Source organism: Amaranthus tricolor, chromosome 9 (genome assembly GCF_026212465.1).
Source record: "Amaranthus tricolor cultivar Red isolate AtriRed21 chromosome 9, ASM2621246v1, whole genome shotgun sequence".
In the NCBI taxonomy this organism is placed as follows: Eukaryota; Viridiplantae; Streptophyta; class Magnoliopsida; order Caryophyllales; family Amaranthaceae; genus Amaranthus; species Amaranthus tricolor.
Window position 1 is genome coordinate 936,446 of NC_080055.1, and position 23,599 is coordinate 960,044.

Here is a 23,599-nt window from a genome sequence, read left to right on the forward strand (position 1 = left end):
TACTCTTGTTAATGATAAAACTAACAAAGAGGTTGTTTCTCATTGACCATTCTTAGTAAAATGAGTCATTTACTTTAGTTTATTAAAATTCGAAACTAAAGAACTATGAATCTTTGGCCCATCGAAATAATGGACATTGTCGGTTATTCTTCATTATAAAAGTCTCTGACATTTTAGATGGTTCTACACAATGCAAGTAAGAATCTCGGACTTTTTATTACAGAAAATATTACTGATGTTGTCCGTAATAATATTTACTTTTTTACGTAGGAGCTAAATATCTCTCTAATTGTTAGAACCGCTTACACTGTTATTAGTAATTATCAAAATAGAATCATCGACATTATCAACAATTCTCGACTCACATGAAATTAAAAAATTCTATGTACGATCCTTCATAGAAATTATTAAGTAGTTAAAGAATAAGTAACTTTAAAGGTAAATTATTGGTCAACTTTTACCATTGCCTTAAAAAATTCAATTATGAGGCCAACATACAAAATTGGAATCCTCTTCTATGATTCTGTCTCTTTTCTCCTTAAAAAGAAAGCATTATTTTGAATTAACTACTAATTCTTTGATTTCAAATCTTCTTTTAAACTTATTATAGCAGAATAATTAATTTTTTAAAACTTTTTATTTAAATAATTTTATTTTAGTACTGAAAATCAAGAAAAAGGATTATGCCTATATATGTCAACTTGTTAAAGGTGCAACACTATAAAGAATATGATAAAGATAATACTTAAATATTTATTTACTTGTTTATTTATAATTAAGTTCCAAATCTTATCAAAACTACTGCCTCCTAATTTATTACGCATGTTCTTATGATAACTTTGGCATCTTTAAATTTTCACTAAGTATTAAATAAGATGATTTTACTATTTGTCTTTATAATTGGGTTGACTTAATATTTACTTATAATTTTTAATGAGATTGTTTATAATTTTAAAGTATGTTTCTGTTAAAAATACGAAATAATAAATAACGGGATACCGTTGGGTGATTGTGGTGATGTAGGGTGATCATAAGGCAGAAAAAAAGATTTTCTGCAAAATCACACAAAAATCTTAAAATGGCTCCCAGGGGCGGGTGCCTCTAACGCACAGTTAGTATTCACATATTAGGTGCTATGATGTAGTAGTATTTTAGATAGATAATTTGCCTTTTGGTAGGAAAAAAAGTTAGTTTTTTCCTCATTCATAAGTAACCCCTCAATGGGGTGTATTTGTAGAGGCTTCTTAGTAAACCTTTTTTAAGTACATTTAGCTCATATAAAATGTGGGCTCATATTATAATACAAATAATTGCCCTCTAGATCCTAGAGCTATATATAGGAGATGGGTCTAGAGTTCTCTAACCTTAGCTCAGTGTCGTTGTTGGCATCATATGGGCTCTAGGCAAATTGAAAGAAATGAGCCTTCTCTATGAAGAGTCGATTTTAAACTTAAACATGTGTTTGGAAAAAATAACAAAGATAGACTTTATATATTATTAAAAACGCAGACTTGTCACATAATTCTTAAATGATAAAAGAAATACTCATAAATTGAAAAATTTAATTTTCTAGTTCATTAACTAGCATTTTCTAATTTTAGCGTCCTTGCTAACTCTGAACCCTAGACAAATGCGTACTTTGCCTATGATCAGGAACGGCCTTGCCTTAGCAACCTTATGACACTAAGTCTTTTCATGGGTCTTTTTTATGAAATCCTAGTTCTGAATATCCATTTCTACCGGGGATTAGTTTGTACTAGATCTTATCTTAAACGTTGCACTGGCCAGATTGTGTTTCAGTTGGCTGCTCATGGTGCCAGATATACTAATTAAGGACACACCTTTCTAGCCATAGGCAGTACTTACCAGTTTACAATGCATACCAGTTTAGTTGAAAACCAATTTTTACCAAGTAAAAAACTTTAACAGGCAAAAGGTATCATCTCATTAGGTGTTGGTTTCCGATTGGAATCAGTTTGGACGAGTTATCGGCTTAAACTGGCGGTTGCACTGGCCAAATCGTGTCTCAATTGGATGCTTATGGTGCCGGTTTATACTGAGGACACACCTTGCCCAATTATAGGCAGTTCTTAGTGGTCTATACTGCATACTAATTTAACTGAGAATGAGTATCACTGAATACCAGCTAGACTGAATCTGGATCCCAAATCTTATCAACACTACTGCCTCCTAATTTGTTACACATTGTTCTTATGATAAGTTTGGTATCTTTAAATTTTCACGAAGTAAAACAAGACAATTTTACAGTGATATCCTCTTTATAATTGAACTGACCTAATATTCACTTACAATTTTAAAGAGATCGTTTATAATTTTAATGTGATCACTTAAAAATTAAAGTGATCAAGCATAACCTTAAAATGATCACATTTAGTTTTAAAGTAATCACTTTTAAGTGTTAAATGGATCATTTATAACCTTAAAGTGTTCATTTATAATCTTAAAGTGATCACTTACAATTGCAAAGTGATAACTTTTATAATGTTTAAGTGATCGCTTAAAACCTTAAAGTGATCACTTACAATCTAAAAAAAATAAATACAATCAATTAGAAAAATAGACTGAGTGTATAACCCATCTCTAGATGAGACTCTTTAATAAATGACTTGCCGATAAATTTTTATCGCTTTACCTCTATCATGGAGTGAATAGGGTGCGGGTGCCATTTAATCATACCATACGTACAATATAATAGAAATAAAAGAACTAGAAAAGTTCAAATGACAGTCTCACAATATATGATGATTTGGCAAAAATTTATTAGCAACTTATTGTTGGGCTGTTTTTAATGAATATCACATAAGTAAAGAAACTTGTGCAATGTAGGAACTTATTAGTATGATTATGAAATATATGAAAATATAATTTCAAAGAATAATGCAACTGTACATTATCGTGATTAAATTTTGTCGAATATATGACTTTTTTGAAACCAAAATTAAATACTGATTTTTTTAGTTATTTATCGATTGTATCACTTTTTTATTCAATTAAATATATCAAATTCTAGGCGAGGTATATAGAATTGATATAATAAATTATATAAATACTTAATCCATTTTAGCTTCAATTTAAAAAATTAATTTTAAATTAGGTAAATATTGTCATATAATCAACTATTAACCATCAAAAGAATTCCATTTGTCAATACTCTCTAAAGATGACATTTGTCATTTTCCAACGTTTGTATTAACTAGTTGTGGGGCCGTGTGCTACGCACGCGATCCTCAAAGTTACCCTATCGAATTTCATAATGTTGTTTTATACGCTTCCATTAACAATAATACGAAGAAAAATATTAAAATGTGAATGTGTTGCAAAGGTGTAAAAAATACAAGGGCTAAAAATATGTATAGGTAGCAGTAAGAAACAATATCAAAGTAAGAAGTAAAAACGTGTTGAAGACTTTATTTGTTCAGCCATATGGCATGAAAATGTATTGAAAATGTTGCAAGCGTATATGTAGAACTATCTCATTTCCCAAGCTACACATGGGAGGTGCTCAACAAAAGAAAAAAAACAATTCATTAAATTAAAAAAATGAATAGTGAACTACTAGTTATGTTATATAGTTATCACTAAGCTATTACTATGAATTGTGAATAATAAATCTAACTTTTAAATCAACATGTTTTTAATTTGGCAATAAAACAATCAAGAAAAAGTCCTCAATATTGATTAAATAGATTTTGATTAAACTTATAGCTAATAAAATATAAAATTAAATTTGTTGTAACAAATGCAAAGGGATGACATTTCTTTACAAAGTTTGATAAGCAACTCATAGCTAGTAAGCTACAACAGTATAGCATTATCTCCAACCTTCTGATTCCCTTTACCAAAATAATTTTTGACCGAAATAACTCATGCATAATTGCTTTGCCATCATCAAATTACAAAGTAGATTGTCAAAATCAAATCACATTATTCCAATTGAACTGTTGTGCATGACTGCTACCAAAAGCAGAGGAAGACAACCCTAGTCTTACTACAAATGTACATGGTCCATGTGACCGGTTATTACAAAAAAGTTCAATCAAATGAATAAAATCTATGTGTACTCAATTTTCACCTTACCTCCTTTTGAATCTTTGATCGCGCTTGGCTTTTCCTTCCTTCATCTTTAATCCAAGATCTTCAATCTCATTTTTTACCCTTCAATTTAAATAATTAATTAACTGCACAAATCGAGCAATGTCAAAAAAAACTTCCTCAAGAAGTGGTCTATGAAATCTACGATCTTATTGTAGCTATCCTAAACTTAACTATCAAATTAAATTGCCAAACAACTGCAGTCTAAATAGAAGAGAAATAGTTAACAACGAAATACCTCATTCTTCTTATAAATAAGATCGTCTCTTCAATTGTCAATAATTGTACACGCACACGCAGACACCTACAATGATAATTGCTGAACCACTGGTTTGTTCATCGTCCATTATCATCTTATCGATAAGTGCTTGATTACGAGCAAGATTAGTTGTTGCTTATCCAATTGTTCATTCCATAATGCTAATTGCTCGATCATCATTGATGCTAGTTTGGAAAGAGATTCTTCATGTTGTTCATTCTACAAACATTGAGTAGACATATTGCAAAACAAGTCCCAATTATAACTGTCATCCATGTTAAGAATTTGACCATTACTCATATAGTCGGCTAGACTCCATGACTCGGGATTTTACCCCTCTAATATCATTGGCTTAAATCCTCATAGTATAAAATGCAACCACAACAAGCAAAATAATATTCCACATAATCTTGAAATCTAAAAAAATATGCATGGAATTGCTCATTTTCGTATTGCGGAAAAGAGAATATAGCCATGGATAAAAAAGCAGAACATTAAAAAAAATTTTAAAAATAAAAAATAAATAAATAAATTATTTACCGCAACACAAGAAAGCAATATATGCAATAAAAATTAACAAATTAGTATTTGTCGCTTTTCCAGCAACGACGCCAAAAACTTAATGTGAAATTTTATTTAAACCTAAGTGTACAAGGTTTTGATGCGGGTCGAACACAAGGAAGCTAGGACAAAGAACTTGCTTATCTCTATTAATTATATTGCTTGATGAGAAAAAAAGATTGATTAGTTTCGTTCAAACAAACTTAAAATGCAATGAAAATTAGTTTAAAACTATATGATAAAGAAATTTAGAGTGTCGGGTATCCCCTAAATTCTTGTTTGATCAAACTTTTATCAATATCTATAAAATGTCGGATTAATCATGTGATTAAATAAGATTTTGTTAATCTCAAACTCTCGCTCTGTTAGTTAACTATTAGATTTAGACCATATTAATTCAATTTCACATGCCAGTTTTATTGAATGAAGTAATAAGAATTCAAGTAAAGTTTACCCTAAAGCAAAGTTAATACTAATATCACACGCTAGTTCTATTGATTTTTCCAACAAAGCATATTTAACTTAGGGCTATACGACAATTTAATCAATGTAATCCTAACTTTGTAGACATCTTCAATGGTCAACTCATACTTGAATTTATTTTTCCAACAAAGCATATTTAACTTAGGGCTATACGACAATTTAATCATTGTAATCCTAACTTTGTAGACATCTTCAATGGTCAACTCATACTTGAATTATAGGTTCAGACCCTAATCTTAGAAAGAAGATCTACTCACTATTCATGGTAAGAACAATAAACAAAAATCCTAGAATGATAACAAGCATGATAAAGATAATAATAATAATAATAATAATAATAAAATTTGTAAGGAAAAACAATAATTAAACTATGAAAGATAAAATATTAATTAAAGATCTAAGAGATAAAATATGAAGAACAATATGAATTTTGCTAATAGACAATTACTAAGAAAAACAATTAAAGTTTGACAATAAAAGATTAAACTATCTATCTATACAATATGCTAATGAAGAAACAATTAGGACACATGTCGGCTTCACTATAAAAATTTTTTCGCTCTTTTCATGTTCTTATTAGGCAAACATTTTTTAGCATATCATGTTATATCTTTTTGATTAGATTTGTTTAGTAGATTATTACAAAAGATTGTAAAGATATATCTTATTTACTAATTTTTATCATATACAATCAATTAAAATATGTAGTATCTTTTAATTACAATGGATAATTATCAGATAACATATTAATTATTTATGTTAAAAAAATTTATTTTTATTAAAATATTTTTTAATAAATTAATGAAAGAAAATAATTTTGAAATAGTTTTTTTATAGATAATCATATACACTACTTATATGGATATATTAAAAAGGATACATAACTTAAATAGATTATACGCTAATTATTTAAGTAAATAACAAGGAAAAGATGTTGGTGAAATAAATTTCAAATGATAATTCTATCACCTATGTTTGATAACTTATAACACATAAATAAATAAATAAATTAGGTTATATGTTGATTATTGTACTAAAAAATATTTCCTTCGTTCCTTAATGAAGTTGCCACAAGGAGTGTTCATGGGAATTAAGAAAAATAGAATCTTTTAGATAAGAAACATATTATTTTATTGAATAATAAATTTAATAGAAGAAAAGTGGAGACCATAAACATTAAATAAAAATTAGTGGAAAAAATATGGGAACCACAACTAATAAAAAATATTTTTATAAAGTTAGTAGAAAATATGTAGGGACCTTAGAGAATATAAATATGTTCAAATAAAGTTAGTAGAAGATATATAGGGACTATAAGAATTATTAAAATATTAAATCAGGATGAAAAATGTTATTTTGTTCAATATTTGAGACATAAACAGAAAGATTTTTTATGGGAACAACAAATAGATACCCCAAATTGGCATATGGGAATTCCCTTAAGGAGTGGAGGGAGTGTTCTTTAGGTTGAAAAGTTATTTTAATGTTTTACAAAGACATTAAACATTTAAATTATTTTTTAAATTATTTTTATGTGTTGAAATTTTCTATTTTATGATTTTATGATTATGTTTTATAGAAGTATATATTAGTAATATATATCTCAATCTAATAGTAATACTTTTACAGTTTTTAAAACAAATCAATATATAATTTCAATATAATTTAGGAGTCATATAATAAATTAATTACATATATAAATTAGTTATTTTTGTTTGAATAATTCATAAACTGTGTCTGACACGGGAATCTATCTAGTTACAACTAATGTAAATTTAAGATAAGAAATTAAAATGACAAGAGACTCAAAGCTAACGAAAGCTTACAAGAATTAAAGAATATTTAATACAGTACCAAAGAACAAAAAATAGGGACAAGAAGAATATAAAGAAGGAGGAAGAAGAGATTTTAATCTCCCCTTTTATGCTCAAGGGACGCTTAACCTAATTTTTCCTTCTCAAGCCTAAATTAACCCTAAGAACTTAATTAAAATAAAGATAAACTAAAATAATGCAAAACTAAAGTAATGGAAAAATGCGCGCACAGAAATCATGAAGCAAAAGCCGACTCGGCAGTCACTTCTACGACTAGGAAGCTGAGTCGGCGTTTTATGCTGACAATCGCATCAAACTTCAAACGATCGTCATTTCTTCTTCAGTTGTCGAAATTGGGCTTATAATATACTATTAGAAAGCTTTTGAAGTCTAGTTTCCAATGCCGCAAACCTTGCATTAATATGATTTTCCTATAAAAAGGTATGACAAAAATAGTAATCATGTATCAAATATATCCTCAAAACTTTTGCATTATAAACCCTTTTCTATTCTTTTGCTTATTTTCTTTGTAAACATATTCAACCGAGTTGAAGTCCCCTTAGTAAATTAAAACTATAAGAATTATGCTTACAACAATCAATTCCACTCAAAATCAACATGATTGACCAAAATAGGTAAAGTAGCATAAATCTTCAAGTAGAAAATTACTAACAATAACCATCATTAAGGAGTTTAAAATGATATAAATAAGTGCCAATAATTGCACTTATCACTTTCAGAATTGTTCATCTTCGATAGTTCAAAAGATTATAGGGTCGACTTGAAAGCGATTATAGTGTGTATGTCCATTATTTGATATAATAAAGTATCGAGTTGATATTTTTATATATATATGAAACTATATATTTATAAGAATTTGTGTATAAAATATGGTTTACTCAATTAAATTAGGATTAAGACAATATAGTAGAATATGAATCAATTATACTTCAAACTTCAATAATCAAAACTCGATCAATTAGAGTATGTTTTTATGAATGAAAAATGGAGAAGCAAAATAACAAAATAAATGTTGTCCCACATTGTTTGGAAAACAAATTGCAAGTTGATGTACTCTCTTATAAAACACACAAGGAAGAAAAGCAAAATATCAAAATAAATTTTGTTACACATTGCTTGGAGAATAAAATAAAAATTAATGTCCTCGTATAAAAAGAAGGGAGAAAAGATAGGAAAATAAATTCTGTATTATGCATTATAACATGTTACTAAGAGAAAAAAGTTATTGTAATGTACTTATTAATAATAACTCTTTGATAAACTATAATTAATGATAAAATTTCTAGAGTTTTGACTTGTTTTCAATTAAAAATCGGTTTGTGTTTACAAAAGTTCGACTAAAAATCGATTATGATTAAATCCGTTTTAGCCTGATCGAGTTCAGTTTCGGGCATAATTCGAATCGGATATGACTTGGTCCGTCACTATTAAATTCAGGTAATCTCGGTTAAGAGTTATATGTCGGTTATAAAATCGGTCGCATTTCAGATTCTTTTTCTAATATTCGGGTATTAAACTGGTTCATATGAAACTTCGATTTGGGAAATATCGATTCCGTAAATCCAACAAATAATATATTTTCATATGGGATAACTTTCGATTAAGGTTCGAAGTTTCATATTTGGTCTCATTTGAATTACTCTAATGATTGTCTTGCTTTGAGCTATACATGAAATCTGTTATCATTTCAGATGGAAAAAATATTTAACTACAACTTTTATTTTTCTTTTATTTTGTAAAATCATCATCATCATATCTAGTGCATCCCGCCAATTGAAAATTATGAGTAGAGTCTGGGGAGGAAAGGACGGTGGCAACTCATACCCATAAAGAAGAGCGCGACCAAAGAGTCTCCCGGTTCGAGAAAGAATAAAATAAAATTCTGCAACTGATGGGACCGAATGCGGCTAAAGCAAACTTCGCAAATCTGCATCTTATCACACACAAGGGTGACCTTTAGACATAAGATAAATATAAATAGAATGCATATGGGTATAATAAAATAAAGTAAAAAAACAATTAAAAATGAAAAATCAAACAATAATAATAATAGTAATAGCAATGAATAAAAGCCAGAGGACAAGTTATTTAAATTTATTTTGAAAAATAATATTTAAATTTAACATTTTAATTTGAATAAGGCTCTCTTATAATTTTTTCACATAAGGCAGAGTTAGTGAAAAGCTTTCTTCCATATTGCAACGCAATTTTGTAATTACTAAATAAAAAAAAGTCAAGTCAAACAATGCAACTTTTTTTTCAAAAAAATAAGCACTATTACAAAGAGAAAAGAAAATAATCTATTCCTTTTTAAAATTGTAAAGTGAATAAGAGTCTTGTCCATTCAAACATAAAATAAATAAATTATTTATAAAATAAAGATGTAACGGTCAAATATTGCAAGGCGAAGAAGAGTCTTGTCTATTCAACAAAAATAATTATTATTGAGTTAGGGTTGACCTGAAATAGACTAGTCAAATGATCTTTTTTAATGTTTTAAATTTGCCTGTATAGACAAATAGGTGAAGTATATTGAAATATAAGTAGGATTGTGATTTTTAACTCAAAAGGATCAAGTTTAGATCAAGGATTTTTTGACTTAGGGTCAGCTATGTGTAGTAAGAGCTACATAAGTGATAGGGTCCTTTTTTTTAAGGGTACTTCAAAAATTTCAACATATACACTTTTTTGATTATATATTAAAACATATTATTAGGCCATGATAATTCGTCGCATAATCTCACTGTGGCCCAAACGTGTAGACACGGGACACCTGTGAGCTTGGGCCTACAAACTCATGGATCAAGAGCGTTATCTTGCACATACACTTGGTGAAGTTCATTGTTTCCAAAAATCATACGGTAGTGGGAGAATTAGCTCACCCAGTATATATGCAAGTCCACAACCCACTAGTTTATCGATATGAGATCTGATCTCACATGTGAAGTATTTCCAACACATATTATTTTTATCAAAAGAGTAATATATGTAAGTTATTGTATGATTCATGTTAATAATTTTTATAAATTATAGTTATTTATTACCTCGTTAATGACTTCATGGTAGTGTTTTTCGATGATTATTTTTGGCTTAATGGTTACTCGAATTGTTTGGTATAATCTGTTTCATAGAAAATCATTAAATTTAGGTATCAAAATTATAGTTATTTATCACCTTGTTAATTACTTCATGGTATTGTTTGGTATTGTTTAGGTATTTTCTATTTCATAGAAAATCAATTGTTAGATAGGTTTAATAAGAAAATTGTGCCTTGTTTAATCCGAAAAAAGTTAATATATCTCAATAAAAAGGACAAAAACGTACATTCCTAGAATTCCCCACAAACTAGGGTCGTGGTGGTTTGTTCCTGAAAGATGCGGACAAACCATACATGTTCCTCTCAAGGAGGGAGTAAAAAGGATGCACAAGGTCAAGAAACCCCCAGTTAATATCTGCTCCCAGTAGAGGTTGAACCCAAAACCTTCTGCTCATCATGTAGATGCTTTATCCATTGATCTACAACCCAAAACCACAAGCGCTTAATACATCTCAATGATATTTTTAAAAAATAAAATATACACATTTGTATTTTAATTTTCGCATAGAGCTCCTAAAATGTGTCTAAAACAACAAGTTTTGTATGAAATTATCTCACTATGAAACGAGTTTTGAAAACGACGCTATATTAGAGTTTAAACAATGTCTTTCAAACCCCAATATCACCAAGATCGGATGTATGATGTTTTGTGATGAACAAATTACACTTTCAACGAAAACGATGTTTGTAAGAGAAAATAATGTAATAAAATTACACAAAGATTTATTGAGGTTCACCCAATTAAGGCTACGTCCTCCTATGTTTAGTATCTCGCTTATATTATCAAAAAGGAGTTTAAAGAACTCTCAAATTGGAGAATTAAAATAGAGAAGAGATATAAGTTATGTGTTTAGGTTTAGGGTATTTTGTGGATGTGTTACAATCGCATATGAGACCTCTATTTATAGAGGTTTGTACATTAATGAGTATTACATAATTAAGGCTAATGATTAATGCATCATAAACAACTTCAAGGAACATCAAGAGTCAAAAATCGAATCCAAAGATCGATCAAGGCAATGCCTCATTACTTGGATGCCTCGTACAAGAATCTTCACCCTTTAGTCTTCTCATTAACTATCATTCATCATGCCTTAATTACCATCATAATATGCATGTTTAAGTGCCTCCATCAACACACCATTTACTCCGTGCATTGAACACCAACTTAAACACCATCATTAACACACAAATTAATCCACCAACTTAACTACACATTAAGTGACTAACTTAAACACCCAAAAAATTCCACTTCTATGCATTCATACTAATGCATAGTCTTGAATGGTGCACTCAAGTCACCAATAACTCTAACAAGTTGATATATATAATAAACTTATTTCTCAATCTGAGCACTTTAAGATTATAATTGATCACTTTAAGATAAATAATCGTTTAAAAACTATAAAAAGTGATTACTTTGTAATTGTAAATGATCACTTTAAAATTATAAGTGTAGATTGAGTTAGCTCATTAGAGAAAATCTCGCTCATTTAAGAATTTGTGTATTAAATATTACTCATTAAAGATGATTAATAAATAAATAAATATATCCCATGTACTACTATATTCTAACTACGTAATTGATAGTTTGGCCGCCATGCAAAATATTCTACATATGCTAATGTGCCTCGCTCTTTTCTATATTGCTTTTCAACTATCTCCCTACATACGCTACATTAACTTAATTATTCTTGATTAGTATAATCAACGATGAATAAACGTTGCCTTAATCTGGCTAAACACGATTTATATGTAGTTAGCAAGTTCAATTTTTGGTTCTTACATGCTACATCATCTAGAATATTTTAATGCATAAATGCGATGTGTAAGTGTTATTTAACAAGACAAAATCTAAAGTACACTAAATTAAGGTGTTTAATAATAAGAACAATAATATATACTAAATATTATAGAAAAAATTGACATTAATAATTTAACCTTTCGCTTATTTATTGTGAATAATTTCAATTTTAAATTATTATTATTGTGTAAATTGTCAATAATTAGCCAACATTTGCCTAATTTGCTGAAAATAAATCCACCTATTATTTATTTTTAATAAACCCACCTATTAGATATATTTGTTAAAAATAAAGTGATCTAATATTTATAAAAGTGTTCAAAGCTTCTTTGTATGTCAAAAGTTTTGAATAAACTAAAGTTAAGTTTATTTTTAGTAATTATAGCAAATAGGTGAGTTTATTAAATATAAATAATAGTTAAATTTATTTTCAGCGAATTGACCAAAGATTGGTTTATTTTTTACAATTTTTCCTATTTATAAATAAACCAACATTTATTCCTAATTGCTGTCAATATATTAATAGGGTATGATGATAGCAAACTAAGAGCAAATGTTATTTTATTATAAATAAAAGGTTATATTGATAGCAAACTAAGAGCATAGGTTGAATTATTAAAAAACAATTCAAATGTCAAATTATTCGCAATAGAGGAAATTATTAAAAAATAAAGCTAAAATAATATAATCTTTTTAACATTTAATTTGATTATAAATTTCAGATTTTTTTTTTGAAGTGATAGTAGGAGTATGAGATTATTAGTACGTGTCTTTCCAAAAAAAAAAATTAATAGTACGTGTTGCTTAAAGTAGTATGCCCTCCATGCCATCAGCCATCGCACCTTCCCATTTGTTATTGCTCACATGCCCATAAATCTTCGTACTTAATAATATTCCACCTCTCCAATTTTGAACAATTGTTTATTTTAATATAAATGTTAAAATACAGTTAATTAAAATCTTATTTAATTCACGTTGATATAAATTTCATAAATATTAATTTTTATATTTAGAATTAAATTAATACTTAAACATAGTGTAAAACCAATGTGAATTGGAAGGAGTACATGGGACTTTTAGACATAAATATCATTTTTTTAACTTCTAAATAAGATATAAATTTAAGAGATACCATCACACCAAAAACATTTATTGCATCTAAAAATAGAAACAACGGAATATTTAGAAGTAAAATAAGGGCCATGCAATTTTGGGTGCCTTAATTGTAGTAAATAGCAACATCTATAATAGGAAATTCCACCCCCAAAATGTTTGTCTTAAAAAAATGCTTTCAACCCAAGTATATGTTCTCAAGTGCCGCTTCTAGTAACCTTATGTGATAGGTGCATGAACTATACCAATAATCTTCGTCAATCTCATACTACTAGTCCTATATAAGAAAGTTACAAAAGCATTCACCTCAAAATTATTAAAATAGGAAAATTAAGTGTAAATAATACAATCTTTCGTTAATTTTTTTATAATAATATAAATTTTTGATTAATCACAAATAATACCAACTTAGGGTGTTTTTCCTAGAATAGTACCAACTTTAGTTTATTAACTAATTGACCATCTTTTTGTTATTTAATCTTCTATAGTTTGATTTTTAACATGTTAGAGATATTCTAAGGAAGCACCTTATAAGTCGGTATTATTCATGACTAATCAAAAGTTTATATTATTATAGGGAAATAAGAAAAATGTTATATAATTCTTGGTAATTTTACCGTAATAATAATATTCGTTAAAAAAGTTAATTTTAGCAAATGTAGATTTTATTTGAGAAAATAAGTTATTTTCAATCTAAATAAGTCGAGTTCATAAAGAATAATTGTTGAAAATATAGACCTATCTCAAGGTTTTCTCAATATCTTCTTGTGGCTACAATCATCAACACACATTAATAATAATATAATGTATAATATTTATATCAGATTCGTATTTAGAGTTGTGTTTAGCATGTGTTTGATAAGGAAATGTATGGTGTGACACGAACTTGTCATTGCATTAAGAAAATTATTTCTCGACTATCCCTAGTGTAAATAGAGGAGACTTTCTTAGGGTTAACACACCCACCAAAAGCAGTGTACATTCACTACTTGAGGCGTGGAGCAAATATATCACTATTACACAAGTACATAGAAAAAGAAGAGAGAATATAATTAAAATTGTATATTTTCGAATGAATGAAACAACAGAATTTATAAGCACATTTCAACAATTCTATTTCGACCATCATAAAATATAGTCAAAGAGTATAAATGAACTTTAATAGAATTAAAATATTCCATAAATAAACATATAATTGTTTGAGAAAGTTTTAAATATCCATCCAACAATAATAAATAACAGATTTGAGAAATTAATAAAGTAAATTCAGATAATCAAGCCTATTAACAAAAGTAAATTAATAAAGTAAATTCTGATGAACTAAATATGACCCAAAAAGGGACAACCGTATGCGTGACATTCTTTAGATCATCATACTTCAAGAATGCTATTATTCTATCTTCATATATTTGATCATACTCTCCGGTTGCACCAAAATTGCTCCATTGAAAGTAGATCAAAAAATTAAGAAAAGTAGGTAAAGTTGTATTTTATGATAAAGCACGAAAAATATATCAATAAAATATAAATATAAATTAAATATATGAATGAGAATTAAAAAAGGTGGGTAGGTCATAACCAAGAATAAAAATGAGATAAATTTAGTGAGATAGACTAAAATGAATGTGGAATAAATTTCATGGGACAAAGGGAGTACTTTTTTTGTCCTAAAGAGATTGTCACACTTTTCTTTTTAATCCGCCCCTTTATTACCTTGCTACAATTTCTATATGAAAAAGTCACTACAATTTTGTTTATTCTCATTCATTCATTTCAACTCTCCCTTAATTGTCATTCACTGAATTTAAATGATCTGCTTATATCTTAAGCTTTGTATGAAATTCCAATTTTGCTATTTATTAGGGAGAAAGGAAGCATATTTTGGAGCTTATTACTTTTCTAAAATTCTAACTCATGAATCCGAGAAACTAAATTTGTATTATATAACTTTAAAACGTTTTAAATAATTCAGTTTTATGGTTGAAATTCAAAGTAACTAAATATGAAAATAGTCCAACTATATTACATCTCAAATGTAGATGTGCTTTATTTCTTTTTTGACATTAGATTTTGTACTAAATTTAGACCAAAAGTTATATTCTCACATGCATACTAACGGGAAAATAGAGAATGGAGGACGGAGGGACAAAGGGAAGTGATGAAAGTACATAAAAGCCCCAGTCGACTTGAGCATATACTTTTACATTGTTGGGTAAATTATGGAAAAACACAAGACTTTTTTTTTTTTTTTTTTTTTTTCTAAAAGGAGAGAATAATAATGCATTGTAGAAATGTGATTAATGCCTTAAAAATAATTTTCGTCGCAAAAGAGAAAGCCTAAAAGTGTATTGTCATATCATTATTTTATTTCCGGTCAATTTTTGCCATGACTCATTAGTTTCGTAGTGACAAATAGACTCACACATTTGTACTCTTTATAGAAAGGGTATCGATTCTCTTGATCATAATACTTTTACGCCTTATTCTATTTTTCTTTAATGTCCAATTAGTGTGGAATAATAAAAAATGTTTAGTTTACAAGATTATTTATAAAGTACGAAAATAAAATAAAATTAGTAAAATTAAATCTAAGTTTCTGAATAAGATTAGATTGGCCAAAATCTTACCATATGTTGAAAATCATGTTACTTATTAATTTTTTTTTGTTAAAAACTTCACTCTAAAAGTAGAAAACGATAATTATGTGTTTGTTTTGCTGTAGAAAGTTGTATTTGGACAATTTAGATCGGCCAATAACGTAAAACCTATATATTTTTTTTAGTTGACGTAAAACTTATATAAACATGTCAATTTTTCAGTTTTCTTTATATTTTAACTTGAGAGAAAAAAGGATGTAAAAACAAGGAAATTGGGCAGTGAAAATAGTCAGAGGCATCCGACTGTATTCGATGCCCAATTTCCTTTTTTTCCAATAAAAATAAATTATAATCATTTAATAAAAATTAATTTAAATGATAAATCATACTAAATTGAAACAAAAAGAAAATTTTGAAATTCCTTAGTGGGAATCTTTCGATGAATCTGTGACTGTATTGATAGTGGAAAATGATCGACTGTATTGATGATGATACTAACTATTTACTTAGTCGGAATTTATGTTTTTCTTACTGCCCTAAAGTTAGTAGGAAATTCCACCTATTTTCCAATTCTTTTGATTTTATTGACGATTTTTGTCCTGACTACTCAATATAGTAGGAATTTAGTTGATATATACTCTTTGTAGTGTATTATAAGCAAAACTCATCTGTATATCAAAATAGACATTTCTGAATAGATAACCTAAAATCATTTTCTAATATTGATATTGAAATTTTGACCCCCTCACCTAAAATTATGACTTTCCCTCTGATAGCAAACTCGAAATGACTTGGGCACACACTTCAATTAATTTATATAACAATGTCGACCATTTAGTAGGAGCTCCCTGAGCGGTCGCTTAAGGGCCCTTTTGATGGCCCCACTATAACTTATTTTTCTAAAAAAATAAAAATAATTAATTTGTAAGTTTCTCTTTCTCTAATTTTATCATATTCATTTTCTTTATTTTAAGTCTTATTGTCTCTGAAATGAAAGCCTCAATAGGTTATATTAATAAAAAAAAAAAGATGCGAGACAAAGAAAAATTGTAGAAGAATGGACAACAATTTATGAGATATCTTGGATACCTCTCTCTCAACAATGATTTATTTATATTTGCATTCAATAATACAATGTATAAATAATCCTCCTTATCTTGAGAACAACCTCTCAAGTTTAGAAATACTAATTCAAAGAAAAAACAATCTCAAGTTTCTTACAATTGAACTAGCCTTCACTCAATTTGTGTTGTTTTTTGGTCATTGATTCTATGAATGATGTATCCTTTTATAGGAAAGGAATAAATCATTCTAGAACTCTCTTATAGCTCACCATAAAAACATAATTACACCATACAATTAACATTACTATTCGGCTATGAAGAGAACAATCAACACTTACAGTATCCTACACAATGGCTATGAACAACTTGGGAGATTTGAGTTTCTTTTCTGGCTATTTCACTCCGTATCCTACACAAGGTAACAAACGAGGACCGGAGAGGGGTCCTCCGTGGGTCTTCCTCCGATGATAAAGTCAGTAGGGATTTTGATAGAATCACTTATATAACTTTTAGAAGTTTGGAGTTATCTTTTTCTAAGACAAGAATGCTTAGTATTCAGTGTAAAAAGTTATCCTACCTTTGGTGATGCATGACATCGTATATTTATAGTAGTGAGCATTATGAGGGGTCTCCAAAACCCTAGTGACAATTTAGGCTTTTACCTTAATAGAATCTTTCTTGGGACCAGTAAAAAGGGAAATGGGATATTCCTCAAGTCTATGTGGGGTTTGGTGATTTGCTGATTCTTACATCGTGGTCCCCCTCTTTGAATTTTAGTATACCTACATTGATAGGGTACGAGGTAGGTGTGGTGCCTTGCCTTATGTGAGTATTTGCAGTTTTCTGCATATGACTGCAGTTCTCTCTTGACACGTCATCGTTTTCGTTGCAACCATCCTACAGGTATTGAGGTTTTTCACTCACTCTTAAGGTCCTTTTGGTATGACCCTGCCGCTTCTATAAGTCCTGTCGTCCTAGGACTTAACTGAGGAGTAAGCTTGGTCCTCAAGGGAGCTAAGTTGTCTTTCCGAGGGAGTTGGGACCTCTAGAGGGATCCTGGTCGTTTCATCCTGCTTTCCATTTGTGGTGGTGATTAGGGTTTCTCCTCTTTTAGGGACTGTTGGCTAGCTGTGTTGCTACCCTAGGTTAGGTGTTTTTTATCCTTTTAGGGTCTTGGGACTAAAGACCATATTCCAGCACATACAATTTGCCCCTCAGGCTCGTTGAGTCATGGTAGAATGAGTTTATGTTCCTTTGGGTGCTCTTCAGAGTTGGATGTCTATTTCTGCAGGTCTTTTCAAAGAAAATTTCCATTTTTTTACTCGTTCTTTATGAGGTGTGTGATGGTAGTATCTCTATACATGACCCCTAGTCCATGTGTTTTAGCAGATATAATAAAGGATATGGACTGTACCTGCTCACATCTGTCCTAAGTTTGCTTCTTCAGGGTGAGCTCTTCATCTATTTCTGTTTCTCTCTTCAGGGTGAGATTTCAGGGTGTTGTATTTCAGAACGATATCAGTAGCCCTATATGACCGTTATGTCTTGGTTTGTGCAAATTTCAGGCTGCTTAGCTTTGGTAATATTTACCTTAAGAGATGGGGGTATAGATGTGAAAGTTTTTAATTTTGCCCCTTTTCGTAATTTAACTTGTGACGTTATGTTTGGCTTGTTGCGGAAGTTTCGACACGCGTTTGGTGGATTTCCTTTGATTGTCTACAAATTGAATCTCATATGGTAGCGTGGTGCCATTTGCGTTGTACTATTTCATTTTCCCGCCCATTTGCTTTCCTTTATTTCAGCAATTTCAAAATTCTTTTAATCGTGGCCGTTCATCTTCTTGACTGTTGTAGTTAATGCATTTATTGAGAAATCTATAAATACCCTTTGGTTTTCCACTTTGAAAACTTTGTCGACTCTTGAACTTCTCTTTCTTCTTCATGTATACTCTTAAAGTTCTACTGTTCACGATTTTACCATCTTTGTGATGCTCTTCGATCGTATTTCATTGTCGACTTTCTTTGTTCTTACTTTTTCTTTGAAAACATGGGTAGGAAGAAAATGGCTACATTATTGACCAAACTTTTAACTTTTATTTGAATAAATCGGACAATCAAGTTCGTCACCTATTTCCTCTGGAAAATAGGGTTGGGGACCCAGATAGGGCTCCTTTTAGTTGGGTACGCGCTAAGTGGGAGCACCTGCACTGGGATGATGCTTTCCCAGCTTCAGCGCCTTTGGACCTTTCTGCTAAGGCCTCTATGACCTTTAGCATTCTAGACGTAGATGAGTTTGAGGGTAAGTTGCTCCAGTCAATGCTTTTTGAGAAAATCTTGGATAACATGGTGGAGGTACATTTATAATTCGTTGTTGAACATAGGTTTCGTCTATCGCGTGAGCAAGGGTACTGTTGTCGTTTGGGAGAGCCTGACATGCAGGCACACCAAGTTATCGTTACCACTTCTCCGTCTACAGACGTTTACAATCCCGTGAATTTATATCTCTTTATTTTTAGGCTTCGTTTCCCCATGCACTGGTTCCTCCAGAAGGTACTGTGCTTCTACCGACTGTCTTTCAACCGGTTGATGCCTCAAGCTATGAGGAAAATTATTTCTTTCATTTGGCATTGCAAGTTTATGGGCTACCCCTTGACGTTGGATTTATTTAGGTCCTTGTTCAAGATTGAACAACGTAGTAACAAGCCATACTACTCGACAAAGAGGTAAATGGGGCGACCGCGGTCATCCCTGATTTGTCAGATTTGAAGTATTATTTTGATAGGACAATATGGGTGAGGGTCCCTCTTACTATTGACCATCCTTACCGCTACAACCCTCCAGTTTACTGGACCACTCTTGTACTTCATCCTCCTCTAATAATGGATGAAGTCAGGAAGTTGACTTGCTTGGAGAGGTACACCTTTCTCCACTTTAAGAACTAGACGAATGAGTTCACCGGGCTGGAGTACGATCACAAGTGGCTCTGCCACGAGGCTGTTCTGCGCAGGGAGCCTGCTTTATCCCTGGTGGGAATGTCAAGTTTTTTGACCTCTGGTAATCATGGTTAACTTTACTTAAGTATGTTTCCAATGTTTTTTTTTTTTGTTTTTTACTTACTCTTTTTCCCTGTTATTTTGCAGCAGAATTTGAGGGCTAGGTTCATTATACTAACCTAGGTATAACTTACTTAAGGGAGAAGGAGGTTGTCTAACGACTACCAACTCTGGGTCTAAATCTCTAAGGCTCCAGCTCAGGTGAACATAGCTGACTTTCATCAGCGCCTGGCTGATGATTATTGCAAGGACCTATTGATGGGCAACAGGGTCATTGCTTCTTTCGACATAGTTCAGGTGGTGCCTCCTGGTAGGCATCATCAACTCTGTGGAGTGGGAAGGGTTCCCCACTTCCGGAGCAAGTTCAACGATGTGCCTGTTTGGGTACATCCCAACTTCAACCTTCTCTCTTAGGAGTTTCTCACGAAACTGGAGAGGGAAGGGTTAAGGTTACCTGCTGTGGCTGTCCCTGCTCTCCCTCCCCCTCCGCCTCGGCAAATGAAAGGGTGTCCTCTTCCGGGGCTCTTCCGTCCACAGTCCCGGTATCAGCTAAGGTGGTCCCTTTCAAGGGCTTGCCCTTGGTGGGGGCGAGGAGGAATAGGAAACAGAGGGAGAACCCTCGCCCTACTGGGGTCACATCCCTACCCCCTACTGTTCCTTCCTAGGAACGTCGGGTCAAGTAGAAGTGTGAACGTCCCACGGCTGTTGTGTTTGATCCTGGCTCCTCAGGTAATTGAGTTTTACAGGCTTGCTTTTATCTATTCATCACATCTTTTGGTCCCTTGTTTTCACGTGGTACGACACTTGCTTATTTATCATCATTTCTTTTTCTTTTGCAAAAGTAACTAATTCGACGGTGGGTGTGACTGAGGCCCCCATTGATTCAGTCCCCCTGCCAGGGGAGGAACCGGCTACCTTGAAGGTAGCATCTGATGTTCAGACCGAGGGAAGGGTCCTCTAGGTCAAAGTTTTTGATTCAGGGAAGTGTATCTTACCTGGTGATGAGTTTGCTAACTTCGACTCCTTCGTCGATGTGTCGGACGACGACGACGACGACAAAGGGTTCCTTTACCCTGACTTGGCTGCTGCAGGATCGTAAAAAATGTGTCAGGTTTATGCTTATTTTCTTAGCTTCTAGTACATTCAGGACTAAATCTCCCTTATTGTATGATTGTACAATTCCTATTGCTGTAGTTGAACTTGTTGTTAGGTCTAGTGGTGGATGACATGGCTTTCGAAGCTGTTAAAACCTGAAACCGTGGTGGCTCCCCCTAGGGCCTCTGAGATGCAGGTTGTTGCTGAGACTCCTTCCCTTATTCCTGTTTGAACTACGCGCCAAAGAGATAAGGGTTAGGCTTTGACTGGGGCGGAGCAGAGGCCGGTACCTGCTTCAATTCCTTCTCCTTTTCGTTTAGGTGCGTGTTTTGGTCTTATTTAGATAATGCTTTCTATAGGGAGTTATTTTCCATACGTCGATCTCCATTTCTGAGAGAGGATGTACTTGGATTTGAGGTGGAAGATTGGCTCTTCTTCCGTAAAGAAGCCTGTTACAGACGAGGAGGTTGCCTCCCTCCTCATGTCTAACCCTCCAGAGGAGGAGGCTTATGAGCCTATCGGACTGTTGGTGGCTGAGGGGGAGTAGGTGATGGTTGCCCCCTCTTTAAGCCAGATAGAGAATGCTGTCAAACATGTATCTTTCTTGTCTTTTACCAGCTCTTTTTTATTTCTGTTTTGGCATTTATACCTGACTTAAGTGCATTCTATCTCGAAGACTCTTCGGAGTTAGTTTGTGCAAGTTGGTGCAGCTGTTCATGCTGAACGGTTGCCCTTTTTAGAAAAATTGAATGAGTCAAGGGTTAGAAACGTTCGAACTCAAGCTGCCCTCCAACTCAGGGAAACTCAATATCAGGACTTGAAGTCCAGGTTTCCCTCGGTTGTTAAGGAAGCTGAAGAATTGAGGAAAAAGTTTTCTAAGGCAGTAGCTCCTCCTGAGCTAAAACAGAGAATCAAGGAACTTGTGGCCCAAGCTACTGCCAAGGATGAGGCTTATGCAAAGCTAAGTTCTGAGATGGAGGCCTTGCACGCTGCTCACCTTAGAGATGCGTCTCTCTTGAAAGACGCACTCAAAGAGAAGGAACAACAGGTGAGTAGGTGTGATCATTTTGAAGAGGTTTGCTCACAACTTAGATTAGAGGTGAGCCAGTAGAGGGAGAGGCTTGAGGCAAAGTTAGGAAGTTTCAGGGCAGAGGTGCAGCGCTTGACTGACAAGCTGTCTGAGTGGAGTCAGGCAGGCTCTGAGTCTCAGCTTGCAGCTCTGCCAAGGCAGTTAGTGGAGTCTTACTCATTTTTGTCCTCCAAAGCCAAGAAGGCAAGCGAGCTAAGATGCCAAGTGGCTGATCTAGAGTCAAAGATCGAAGTAAAGACAAAAACTATCGTTGGGCTCGCAGATCAGCTACAATATAAACTCAAGGTTATGCAGAACTTGGTGAAAACCATTAGGTCTCCTCTTGTGGGTGGGTCTTTCTCTTTTGTCCCAGCATGCATCTGGGCTTCAAGCTCCATTTTTAAAGATGTTCTTTCCAGGCTTGATTAGGCTGCGAAGAGCTCTGAACTTGAAGAGCAATGCAAGGGGTATTAGCTTCGTCTTTCTGAGGTGGAGAAGGATCTTAAGGTATCCCAGCTTCAAGTGAATGAATTTATTCTCTGTGTTAAGAGTTTGCAACTTGAGCTGGATGGTGCCAGGGAGGAACTTGCTGCAGACCGGTCTGCTCTTGATCTTGCACATAAGAATCATAAGGAGCAGATAGCTAAGGTTGGGTCCTTCTACCAGAAAGACGCTGCTGTCAAGGCTAGGGTTATGATGCTGAATTCCTGCTTTATCCGTTACTCTGACTTTGACTGGAGCTCTGTTGGGCGACATCTCTAGGCCCCCAAGATCGAGTACAAAGTAAATCTGCTAAGGAAGAGCGACATCGGAGAAGAGCCTTCGTCTCAGAAGCTAGCCTCCTCAAGCCTTTCCTCTGCTCCGCCTTCTAATTAATGGGTCTCCTGGTGCTTCAACGTCTAACTTCCTTCTTGCTGTATTTTGCATTATATACTTTGTAGATATTAATTTTTTGTCTAGCAATATGTATCTCATTTTTGTAAATTTGTAATTGCTCTTGTTGTAATTTTTAAAGGAATGAGAACACATTTCAGATTTTTGGTCTCTTTGTCTTACTTTTGCGTTATATTGTCTTCAAAATTTCCATTCTTTTGTTTATGTTGTTATAGCCCTGTAGACAGTATTATTCTAATGCCCATGTGTGTCTCCTAGCTCATGTGCTTTAGGGGTTAAGCTAAAGGATATGAGCTGGTAGACAACTATTAATGTTTACGGAGTTGTAATCTAGGCAGGTTCAATTAGCGTGCGATTCCCTATTTTAGCCTTCTTCGACTTGTAAAAATTTGTAGTTACTTTTAAAGTGTAAGGCGTTGGGAATCGCATCTATCTGTTTGGAATCTGGAACAGTCTCTTCAGGGTGTAAAAGGTCCGCCCTGAAGAGTGTTGACTCAAGGATTATTAGCCTCTTCTGTTTGGACCCTCAAACATTCTCTTTAGGGTAGTAAAGATAACTTTCC